The sequence below is a fragment of the Phyllobates terribilis genome, unplaced genomic scaffold (assembly GCF_046119375.1).
Source record: "Phyllobates terribilis strain yellow unplaced genomic scaffold, ASM4611937v1 Scaffold_5__5_contigs__length_657084704, whole genome shotgun sequence".
Lineage (NCBI taxonomy): Eukaryota > Metazoa > Chordata > Amphibia > Anura > Dendrobatidae > Phyllobates > Phyllobates terribilis.
In genome coordinates this window covers 148,347,115-148,360,030 of record NW_027362765.1, presented here as the reverse complement: position 1 = coordinate 148,360,030, position 12,916 = coordinate 148,347,115, and the positions used below count along the sequence as shown (strand labels likewise).

At 45.6% G+C, this 12,916-nt stretch overlaps 1 long non-coding RNA gene across 2 annotated transcripts in view; it reads right to left on the bottom strand.

The window, feature by feature from the left end:
* Positions 1–1,487: 1,487 nt before the first annotated feature.
* LOC141272435 (uncharacterized) overlaps positions 1,488–12,916 on the bottom strand; it is a 41,608-nt gene continuing 30,179 nt past the window's right edge. For both annotated transcript variants that reach the window (XR_012322011.1, XR_012322010.1), the window contains one exon: positions 1,488–1,736. This is a non-coding gene — a long non-coding RNA (uncharacterized lncRNA). The remainder of the gene's footprint in view (positions 1,737–12,916) is intronic.

Sequence of the window (12,916 nt, the reverse complement as noted above, 5' to 3'; positions counted from 1 at the left end):
CTATGCTGAATCTTTTCAAGCAAACCTATGTACCATTCTGCTCAGCTTGTTCTTGTTTTTATATCATGCTGTCCACAGATCGAACAACATAACAGGTTATCTTTAAGGCCACGGCCCCACTATCAGTATTTGGTCAGTATTCGGTCTGTATTTTTTCTCAGGAGTGGGAGCCAAAACCAGGTGAAGAACAATCAGAGAACAGGTATAATAGAAACGAGTCACGAATTCTGCATTTATCACCCACTCCTGGTTTTGACTCCCACTCCTGAGAAAAAATGCTGACCGCATACTGACCAAATACTGATAGTGGGGCCATGGCCTAAGACCTGTTGAAGGCTTCAGTCACCATCATTTTGACGCTCCTGTGAAGCCCAGCTCATATGTGGGCTTTATAGGCGATTGTCGTTTTTGCTACGTATATACTGCAATACGGAAGTATCAAGCATCACATGTTCATGCCCCCTATAATGGCTACAAATAAAGTGAAAATGAACCTCTAAAAAAAAAAAAAAAAAAAAAAAGTAAAATCACCCCTTTTCTCCACATTCAAAAATAAAAAAATTAACCAAACAAAAATAGCACACAGTACTGTACAAAAGTTTTAGACAGGTGTGGAAAAATACTGCAAAGTAAGGATACATTAAAAAAATGGAAGAGTTAATAGTTTATTTGCATCAATTACCAAAATGCAAAGTGAATGAACAAAAGAGAAATGTAAAACAAATCAATATTTGATGTGACCACCTTTGCCTTCAAAACTGCATCAAAACATCAATTCTTCTAGGTACACTTAGTGGTAAGGAGACTCGCTCGGCTCTCACAGAGGTAGACACAGGAACACTTCTTGGGTTAACCTCCTGCTGGTTTATTAGGACATAGCATAAACCACTGCAGGGTTACACAAAATAAACACAGTCTTTCCGGCGTAACGAGAAACAAAACAAAAATAGCATATAGCACAGTTCATAAGTGACCAGGGTTTCGCCTGCTCAATGTAACACAACAAAGTTCACCAAAAGTCCTTCTGTGGAGCTCTCTGGCTTCCACACACACAGTCTGGAGACTTCCTTCTCCAAACAACACCACAGAGAAAAAAAAACAGTAGCTGAACACTTATCTCCTCTGGCCACACCCTTGAGATGGAGATATGGTGAGCAGGCGTCCCACCCATCTCACACCTGCTCACAAAAAACCCAACTCAAGAAGGCTTCTAGGTTTCACATCACAGAAGATAGCAACCTCCGTAACACATATCTCCCCTCACATATATCGCCAGTGACCTTATCACAACTTGGACATAGAATTTGATACAACTCAGCATGGAGGTTGTTCCAAACATCTTGGAGAACTTACCACTGATCTTCTGTGATTGATAATGAATGATGATGAGATCAAAGCTCTGTGGGGCCATATCATCAATTCCAGGATTCTAGGACTCCTTCTTCTTTATGCTGAAGATAGTTCCTAATGACATAACTGGATAATCCATATAGTACTATGCAGAGAATAACTTACCATGTGCCTTTCTTCTCACTTTTCCTCGTTTCACCCATTCTTCTTCATCACCCCACTGACTGATGTGGGCGGTCCAGCATCGCTCAGCACATGACCGTTGAACTACATTTATCAGAATCCCTCTGCTTTTCCTTCCTTTCTTCTTCTGTGGGCCGCTAATGTGTGCCACTCCTCTTCCACCTTGTGTGGCAGTGGGAGCAGTGCACACAGCAGTGAAACCACTGTAAAATATAATCACAAGTAAAATGTATTTCCAGCACTCTCTCCTGGGTAGTTTAAATGAGCACATAGGAAACAGCTGGACAGCATCTACTGACAGCCATATCTAATAAGCAGGCGCAGTGTGTGAGTTATATTGCACATGCACTCTCTGTGCAATGGCATCAGCAAACTCGCGCATGTGTCGTGTCTACAAAGGAAGAGCGATCCGCTATTGAAGTATAGGGATCTCACCGCACATGTTCAACCAGCTGTTAGACGTAACCCATAATTAAAGCACCAATACTGGGGTACTTTGGGAGGGAGTGCTCTATAACAATGCCTTTTGAATTACTGAATGTATTTGTACATGTTAACAATTTTAGTAATAATGAACAACGGGCATCACATAGAGTGTTGGGAAAACCCCTTTTAATGTTCATAAATGAACACCTTAAATGAGAAAATACATATGTAAACCAAAGTATTGTGACACCTAAACATTACAAGTACAGCACTGACAGACACAGGCAGAACAGGGCCCCTGTGTAAGAACAATATATGGGCCTTTCCAGCTCTTTATGCACAATTCCACCTGCTTTGGGCACCCTTTGCTGCCATACACCTTCTACTCTTCTGGGAAAGTGTCACTGGTGTGTCAGGTGTAATAGACAGTCGCTCTAGATCTGGCTGTAGAAGGTCACTGCGCTGGGCATTGTAGACACCTTCTTAATCCTTCTTCCTTTAAGACCCAGTGGCGACCTCCCTCCTGCTGATGATTGACACACCCTTGCATGGGAGTTAAAAACCCTCAGTTTGCTTCAGGCAATCGCTGCTGATACTTCTTTGTTCTTTTGTGCATGCTTGGAACACTAGCTGTTGGCTGGCTTCTTCTCTAGTGCCATTGGAGGACAGTTGGCATTACTCCTCTGGTGTCTGCTCAAGCTAAGTTATTCCCCTTTGTTTGTCTACCTTATTATCTTTAGTTTGTAGTGGGGCCTGACCAGTGCTCACCCCTCCACCACCCTATCTAGGGCCAAGCTCTAGGTATATACATGGTTTAGGGTCCTGCTTGGCGATTGGTGTGGAACCAATATAGGGACGGTAGGGTAGACAGGGTGTTATTAGATCTGCCTAGGGGTCTCCACTCCCCCTTTCCCTAGAATTTGGGCTTCCTTCCCCTCTTCCCTTCGTGTTGCACTTAGTCTTTCCCACACCTTACATGACATAAAGATTTCTACAAGATTTTAGAGGTGTCTGTAGTAAGGGGTAACATTTTTCCTTGTGGAGAGTGACAAGCCAAGCCTGGCATGTCAGAGTAAGAAACCTTATAAGCCAAATTGTCTCTTCAAAGAGGAAGAGAACTAAAATTCTAGAGCCACCTCTGTAGAAATGTTTGCTCACCCAGAAGATCGTTTGTGAGGTCACATGCTGATGCTGGATAAGAGGACCAGGCTCACAATATCTGTTCAAAGCTCTTGGATAGGGCTGAGGTCTGGGCTCTGTAGAGATCAGTCATGTTCCACTCCAAACTCCCCCAGCCATGCCTTTATGGACAATGAGGCTTGGTCATACTGGAAGAGAAAAGGACTTTCCCAAAACTGTTCCTACAAAATTTGAAACTACAAGTGTCCAAAATGTCCTGGTATGCTGAAGCATTAAGATTTCCCTTCACCGAAACTAAGGGATTTAGGCTGATCCCTGAAAAACACTATTATGCCTCCTCCACCTACCCTTACAGCTGGCACAATGAAGTCAGGTAGGTAACGTTCCCCATGACATTCGCCAGATCCCGACTTGTCCACCAAATGCCAGATAAAGAAGTGAGATCCGTCACTACACAGAAGACATTTCCATTGCTCTAGAGTTCAGTGATAGCGGTGGCTTTACACCACCACATCTGGCACTTGACATTGGTGAGGTAAGGCTGATATGTGGCTGCATGGAAACCCATGTTATGAAGCTCCTGGTGCACAGTTTTTGTGCTGATATTAATACCAGAGGAGGTTTGGACTCTGCAGTTATGGAGCTAACAGAGTGTTGTTGACTATTATTCACCTCAGAACTTGGCATATCCGCATACCTCCCATCTTGTAAAAACAATAAAGAAGGACACATATAACAGCTCACGTATCATGCCATGGCACTTGTTATATGTCCCCACAGTACATTCCCTTCTACATAATATGATGCCCCAAGGTGTACCCCCATACACACACAGCTTTGCTACATCAATACACACCCACACACAGACAGCTCAGCTACACCAATACAAACCCCATGCACAGACTGCTCTGCTACATCCATACACATCCATATGACGCGCCCCTGGGCCTGTGTCGCGCTGCGTTGCGCACGCGGGAGCTTACCCGGAGCCGGATCTCTTGAGGGTTGTAGTCTCGTGGCGGTGATCCGGTCCGTGCCCAGGGAGTCAGACTAAGTGGCGCTGTATCAGCGGTAGATGATGGACGACTATGCCACCCGTTGAATGCAGCTATGGAGCTGCCGCTGCAGGGCAGACCGCTGAGGCCGGTGGAAGGATGGTGCAGCGTGGATGGTATAACCCCCAACGGGAGGGGTATGGCCTCAGGGCAGCCGACGTGGATGATGGGGGTAGCAGGAACCACTCGGAGACGGTACGGTGTAGTTCAGGGTCTTTACTGGTGACAAAGATAGACCCTCCCGGAGTACTGGCTAGCGATTGGGGCCTGGTCAGTCCTTGAGCAGATGGGATCTCCCCTGGCCAGGCGGAGTTGTAGGCCTCCCAAACTAACTGTACTCTTCTGGCTACCTTGCTAGAGGCGGGTATAAGTAGCCCACGTCCCTGAGTGTACCGTGCGGTGCTCACCCGTATGGCCGGTGACTCGGGGCCTTCTAGTAGCTTCCGCTCCACGACGGCGGTGCTGGTCCCATGCGTGTGACCGTGCCTTCGGGTTTCTTGGCCAGAAGACCTGAAATCCCCTGCCTGACGGATTCTGCTGCTGGGTAGGAGTTAGTCCCCACAGCCTCGGACTCCGGGTCCGGTAAGAAATCTTCTCAGTCAGGGCGAGCTCTGCAGCTGCCAGCCCCTGACTCCTTGTAACACTGCTCCCACAGAGCTCCTGTTGTTTCTTCCCATAGCTGCTTCTCTTCTCTGTCTCTACTTCTGGCATGGCCCAGGAGCTGGGCCCAGCCGGAGCCACAGCTCCCTGTCATCCCTCCTGGCTGAACTCTCCCTCTGAACTCTCTAACCCTGCCTCAGCCCCAGGTTTATATAGGGGAAGTTCTTCCCCTCCCAGGACTGGGCAGGAGGTGTGGCATGCATAGGATTCCTGACCAAGAGACCTCCCACCTGCTCTCAGACATAACATTGCATTACTGTGGAAACCAGACCCCTGGGGTGCCACACATACACAGACAGCTCTTATACACCAATAGAGATCCATACACAGACAGCTCTTCTACACCAATAGAGACCCATACACAGACAGCTCTTCTACACCAATAGAGATCCATACACAGACAGTTCTTCTACACCAATTCACAGACAGCTCTGCTACAGCAATACACACCCATACACAGACAGCTCTTCTACAACAATACACACCCACACACAGACAGCTCTGCTACAGCAATACACACCCATACACAGACAGCTCTTCTACACGAATACACAGACAGCTCTTATACACCAATAGAGATCCATACACAGACAGCTCTTCTACACCAATTCACAGACAGCTCTGCTACAGCAATACACACCCATACACAGACAGCTCTTCTACAACAATACACACCCACACACAGACAGCTCTCCTACAGCAATACACACCCATACACAGACAGCTCTTCTACACGAATACACAGACAGCTCTTATACACCAATAGAGATCCATACACAGACAGCTCTTCTACACCAATAGAGATCCATACAGACAGTTCTTCTACACCAATTCACAGACAGCTCTGCTACAGCAATACACACCCACACACAGACAGCTCTGCTACAGCAATACACACCCATACACAGACAGCTCTTCTACACGAATACACAGACAGCTCTTATACACCAATAGAGATCCATACACAGACAGCTCTTCTACACCAATACAGACCCATACACAGACAGTTCTTCTACACCAATTCACAGACAGCTCTTCTACACCAATACAGACCCACACACAGACAGCTCTTCTACAACAATACACACCCACACACAGACAGCTCTGCTACAGCAATACACACCCATACACAGACAGCTCTTCTACACGAATACACAGACAGCTCTTCTAGACCAATACAGACTTATACACAGACAGCTCTTCTACACCAATACAGACTCATACACAGACATCTCTTCTACAACAATACACAGACAGCTCTGCTACATCAATACACACCCACACACAGACAGCTCTTCTACGCCAATTCACAGACAGCTCTTCTACACCAATACACACCCATACACAGACAGCTCTTCTACACCAATACACACCCATACACAGACAGCTCTTCTACACCAATACACACCCATACACAGACAGCTCTTCCACACCAATACACACCCATACACAGACAGCTCTTCTACACCAATACAGATCCACACCAATGCACACCCATACATAGTAACATAGTAATATAGTAACGTAGGTTGAATAAAGACCTAGGTCCATCAAGTTTAACCTTTCTCCCCCAATTGTACTCCCCATACCAACACTACACTAATTTACTGGAACTAGGCCTCACAAATTAATTACCTTTTTTATTTTTACAATTACACTTGCACTATTACAAAATAAACCAGTTTATAATTTTTAATTAGTTTTATTTTTGTATTACTGTTATGGTATTTCTAAAATCCCTATACCTAAATCTGTTGATCCAGAAGAAGGCAAAAAACCCACACAGGCAGCTCTTCTACATCAATATACACCCATACACAGACAGCACTGCTACATCAATACACATCCATAAACAGACAGCTCTTATACACCAATAGCGACATATACACAGAAAGCTCTTCTACACCAATACAGAGACCGCTCTTCCCAAGCAATACACACCCATACACAGACAGCTCTGCTACATCAATACACAACCACACACAGACAGCTCTTCTACACCAATACACAGACAGCTCATCTACACCAATAAACACCCATACACAGACAGCTCTTCTACACCAATACACACCCATACACAGACAGCTCTTCTACACCAATACACACCCATACACAGACTGTTCTTCTACACCAATACACACCCATACACAGACAGCTCTTCTACACCAATACACACCCATACACAGACAGCTCTTCTACACCAATACATATACACCCATACACAGACAGCTCTTATACACCAATAGAGACCCATAGACAGACAGCTCTTCTACACCAACACACAGACAGCTCTTCTACACCAATATACAGACAGCTCTTCTACACCAATATACACCCATACACAGACAGCTCTGCTACATCAATATACACCCATACACAGACAGCTCTGCTACATCAATAAACACCCACACACAGACAGCTCTTCTACACCAATACAGACACATACACAGACAGCTCTTCTAAACCAATAGACAGACAGCTCTTCTACATCAATACACACCCACACACAGCTCTTCTACACCAATACACAGACAGCTCTTCTACACCAATACACACCCATACACAGACAACTCTTCTACACCAATACACACCCATACACAGACAGCTCTTCTACATCAATATACACCCATACACAGACTGCTCTGCTACCCCAATACACAGACAGCTCTGCTACACCAATACAACCTCATACACACATAGCTCTGTTACATCAATACACACACACACAGCTCTGTTGCATCAATCCCCCTTATATTTACACCTGTTGCAATAGTAGAATCCTTTTTTATGTTGGAGTTTCAAACTCTAACCTATAGAAGATACATGTTTGCTAATAGAAAACTAGAATAAAAAGCTGTATACATAAAACACTGAGAGATTTCTGATCAGGACAATTTTTGAATTTGCTTCAATCTCTAATTGAAATCAGTGGCGCACCGCCAATGGCGGTAGGCCATGCCACTGCTATGGGGCCCATGAGCCGGTGGGCCCCCGAAGCAGCGGGGGAACAAGGAGGATAAGTGAATACTGGGGGGGAGGTTGCAGCGGCGGAGGAGCGGGGCACACGCAGCTACCACGTGTGCTCGCTGTGAAAGGGAAATGAATATTCCCTCTTCTCCACTCCCATGAGTGTGGAGAAGAATGAATATTCATTCTCTTTATTAGCGGGCATGGAGGAGCGCTGAGCCGCGGCTCCTGCTGACAGTGCCCACTACTAAACAGAATGCATATTCACTCTTCTCCACGTCCATAGTTCCGGCATGGAGAGGAATGAATATGTCGGCAGCTCACATCAGCGTCTGAGAGCGCGCGCTGCTCAGATGCCGACATGAGCTGCTGGCAGACAGGACGCAGCGTTGGGGCAGAGGCGAGGAAGGGAGGTGAGTATAAGTGTTTATTTTTTTTTGTGTGTGGAGTAATGGGGCCACACATACCAGGATTGGGGGATGATGGGGCCATGCATTCCAGGATTGGAGGATGAGGGGCCCATGCATACCAGGATTGGGGGATTAAGTGGGCCATGCATACCAGGATTGGGGGATGAGGGGCCCATGCATACCAGGATTGGAGGATGAGGGGCCCATGTATACCAGGATTGGGGGATGAGGCAACCACACATACCAGGATTGGGGGATGAGGGGGCCATGCATATCAGGATTGGGGTTGAAGAGGCCATGCATACCAGGATTGGGGATGAGGAGGCCATGCATACCAGGATTGGGGGATGAGAGGTGCCATACGTACCAGGATTGGGGGATGAGGGGTGCCATATGTACCAGGATTGGCGGAAGGGGTGCCATATGTACCAGGATTGGGGGATGAGGGGTGCCATACGTACCAGGATTGGGGGATGAGGGGGCCATGCTTACCAGGATTGGGGGATGAGGGGTGCCATACATACCAGGATTGGGGATGAGGGGTGCCATACGTACCAGGATTAGGGATGAGGGAGCAATGCGTACTAAGATGGAGAAATTTACCAGTAGCTGCTGCATTTCCCACCCTAGGCCTATACTCGAGTCAATAACTTTTCCCAGTTTTTTGTAGTAAAATTAGGGGCCTCGGCTTATACTCGGGTCAGTTTATTTAAAATATATGGTATTTTAAAGTCAGTGAGTACGTGGTGCCCTTAATACTACTGGACTGTGGGGTGCATTATACTATATGGGGGCTGCATTTTACCCTAAGGGGTGTGTAATATACTGTATGGAGGACTATGCAGAGTGCATTATACTCTATGGAGGTCCATGGGAAGTTCATTCTACTATATGAAGGATTATGGGGGGCACACTATACTATATGGAGGATTATGGGGGGCGCATTATACTATATGGAAGGCTATGTAGGGCCATTATAATATTTTGAGGGCTATGTAGGGGGCCATTATACTGTATGACAACAATTATACCGTGTGAAGGTTTGTGTGGGGTCCATTATACTGTTTGGAGGGATGTGTGGGGCCATTATACTGTATGGAGGGCTATGTGGGAGTCACAGTTCGGGGATCATACTGTGTTGGGGTCACCATACTTTGCCTTGGGATTTGAAATGGGGTACAATAGGGTCATTATACTGTGCATGTGGAAGCTAATGTGGATCAATGCACCATGGGGGTATCATACTGTGTCTGGGGGGCACTTTTAATGGCATCATACTTTATGGGGGCAATGAAAGAGGAATCTAGGACTTCAGCAGGAGGAAAATTACTGTGTAAAGGCTGGAAAGTTGTAAGATCTGCTCTTCTGTGACACAGACAAATATTTATTTATTTATTTATTTTTTTTTGGGGGGGGGCAATTAGAACTTCTGCTATGGGGCCCCATGATTTATATGTACGCCCATGCTTGAAATGCATTTCATGCACTGGAGTAACCAGCCATTGTTTGCAGAGGTGAACATATGTAGCCTTTAACCCCTTAATAACATCTGACGTACTAATACGCGTCTGTGCCCTGGGACTTAAGAGCCAGACCCGTATTAGTACGTCATGGCGATCGCGCGCGCACACAGGCTGTGCGGGCGCGATCGCCGCCGGGTGTCAGCTGATTGTCACAGCTGACACCCGGTACTATGTGCAGGGAGCGGTTCTGCACCGCTCCCAGCACATTAACCCCCGCGATGCTGTGATCGAAGTCGATCGAAGTCGATCGCGGCATTGCAGGGGCAAGGGGAGGTGATCGGCGATACTCACCTCCTCTTCCGGCTTCCAGCGCAGTCTGCAAAGGCTTCCAGGGTGTTGCCATGACGACCCGATGTCGTCATGACAACATCCGGGTCACCAGAGAGCAGGAAGATTGCTTGGGCATGCGCAGTGCATCTCCAAGCAATCTTCACACTGTGCACTTCTGACAGCCTTCATGGCATAGGGATGGTGCTTCATTCCTGTGCCATGCAGGCGATCAGAAAAAAAAAAGTGAAAGTCCCAGAGTGGGACAAAGTAATAAAGTGTATAAACTGTGTGAAAGTGGAAAAAAAAAAAAAAATGTGCAAAAATATTATAAAAAAATAAAAAAAATAATACACCAAAAATAAAAATATAATGTACCCATCAATAAATATTATTATAAAAAAAAAAAATAAAAAAAAAAAAAATAAATAAAAGTACACATATTTGGTATCGCCGCGTCCGGAACAACCTGACCTATAAAACTGTCCCACTAGTTAACCCCTTCAGTGAACACGGTAAAGAAAAAAAAAAAAACGAAGCAAAAAACAATGCTTTATCACCATACCGCCAAACAAAAAGTGGAATAACACGCGATCAAAAAGTAAATAAAAATGATACCGCTGAAAACGTCATCTCGTCCCGCAAAAAACAAGCCGCCATACAGCTCCATCAGCCGAAAAATAAAAAAGTTATAGCTCTCAGAATAAAGCGATGCTAAAAAATATTTTTTTCTATAAAATAGCTTTTATTGTGTATAAGCGCCAAAACATAGAAAAATGATACAAATGTGGTACCGCTGTAAACGTACTGACCCGAAGAATAAAGCTACCTCATCAATTTTACCACACGCAGAACAGAATAAAAAATTTAAAAAAAAACAATTCCTGAATTGTTGTTTTTTGTTTATTCTGCCTCCCAAAAATCGGAATAGAAAGCGATCAAAAAATGTCACCTGCCTGAAAATGGCACCAATAACAACGTCAAGTCATCCCGCAAAAAACGAGCCGTCACATGACTGTCGGCCAAAATCTGGAAAAATTATAGCTCTCAAAATATGGCGATGCAATAACTAGATTTTACAAAATATGCGTCTTTTAGTGTGTGACAGCTGTCAGTCATAAAAACCCCATATGATTCTGGCATTACTGTAATCACACCGACCCGAAGAATAAAGTCGTCTAATCACTTATACCGCACAAGGAACGGCGTCAAAAATAAACTCTTGGGTTAGGATTGGGCTAGGGTTAGGGCTGGGTTTGGGGCTAGGGTTGTGCTGGGGCTAGGGTTGTGCTGGGGCTAGGGTTGTGCTGGGGCTAGGGTTGTGCTGGGGCTAGGGTTGTGCTAGGGTTAGGGCTGGGGTTGGGATTTTTTTCAAAAGTAAGAAAAAAAGATGACGATATGGCGACTAGTGTTGAGAGCAAGTGCTCGCTACTTTAGTTTGCATCGGGTGCTCTGGTATGCATTGAGTATCGTGGGTATTTGAGTGACATGCTCGAGTCTCTGCCCCATATGCTTCGCGGCCAAAAAACTTTACGGGGATTGCCTGCCATGCACGAGCGATCCCCGCATGTTTTTTTTTGGGTGTCTAATAACCGTGAAACATGCGGAGCAGGGACTCGAGCATGTCACTCGAGCACACGCTGTACATGGTGCATACCTGAGTACCCGATGCAAACTCAAGTAGCGAGCACTTGCGCTCAAGAATAATGACAACCTATTCAATATGATGACCTAATGTAAACAAATTCTGTGCCGTACCTCTGGGTTCAAAATGTTCACTATACATCTTAATAAAATCCTTGAGGGGTATAGTTTCCAAAATGGGGACACTTGTGGGGGAGCTCCACTGTTTAGGCACATCACGGGCTCTCCAAACGCGACATGGTGTCCGCTAACAAATTGAATGGAAAATCGGCTCAAATTGTTAGCGGACGCCATGTTGCGTTTGGAGAGCCCCTGTGTGCCCAAACATTGGAGCTCCCCCACAAGTGACCCCATTTTGGAAACTAGACCCCCCAAGGCAGCTATCTAGATGCATAGTGAGCACTTGGAACCCCCAGGTGCTTCACAAATTGATTCGTAAAAATGAAAAAGTGAAAAAAAAAACACTTTTTCATTTTTATGAATCAATTTGTGAAACACCTGGGGTTCCAAGTGCTCACTATGCATCTAGATAGGTGCCTTGGGGGGTCTAGTTTCCAAAATGGGGTCACTTGTGGGGGAGCTCCAAAGTTTGGGCACAGAGGGGCTCTCCCAACGCAATGTGGTGTCCGCTAACAATTTGAGCCGATTTTCCATTCAATTTGTTAGCGGATACCATGTTGCATTTAGAGAGTCCCTGTGTGCCCAAACATTGGAGCTCCCCCACACGTGACCCCATTTTGGAAACTAGAGCCCCCAAGGCACCTATCTAGATGCATAGTGAGCACTTGGAACCCCTAGGTGCTTCACAAATTGATTCGTAAAAATGAAAAAGTGTTTTTTTTTTCACTTTTTAATTTTTACGAATCAATTTGTGAAGCACCTGGGGGTTCCAAGTGCTCACTATGCATCTAGAAAGGTGCCTTGGGGGGTCTAGTTTCCAAAATGGGGTCACTTGTGGGGGAGCTCCAAAGTTTGGGCACAGAGGGGCTCTCCAAACGCAATGTGGTGTCCGCTAACAATTGAGCCGATTTTCCATTCAATTTGTTAGCGGATACCATGTTGCATTTAGAGAGTCCCTGTGTGCCCAAACATTGGAGCTCCCCCACAAGTGACCCCATTTTGGAAACTAGACCCCCCCAAGGCACCTATCTAGATGCATAGTGAGCACTTGGAACCCCTAGGTGCTTCACAAATTGATTCGTAAAAATGAAAAAGTGAAAAAAAAAACACTTTTTCATTTTTACGAATCAATTTGTGAAGCACCTGGGGGTTCCAAGTGCTCACTATGCAT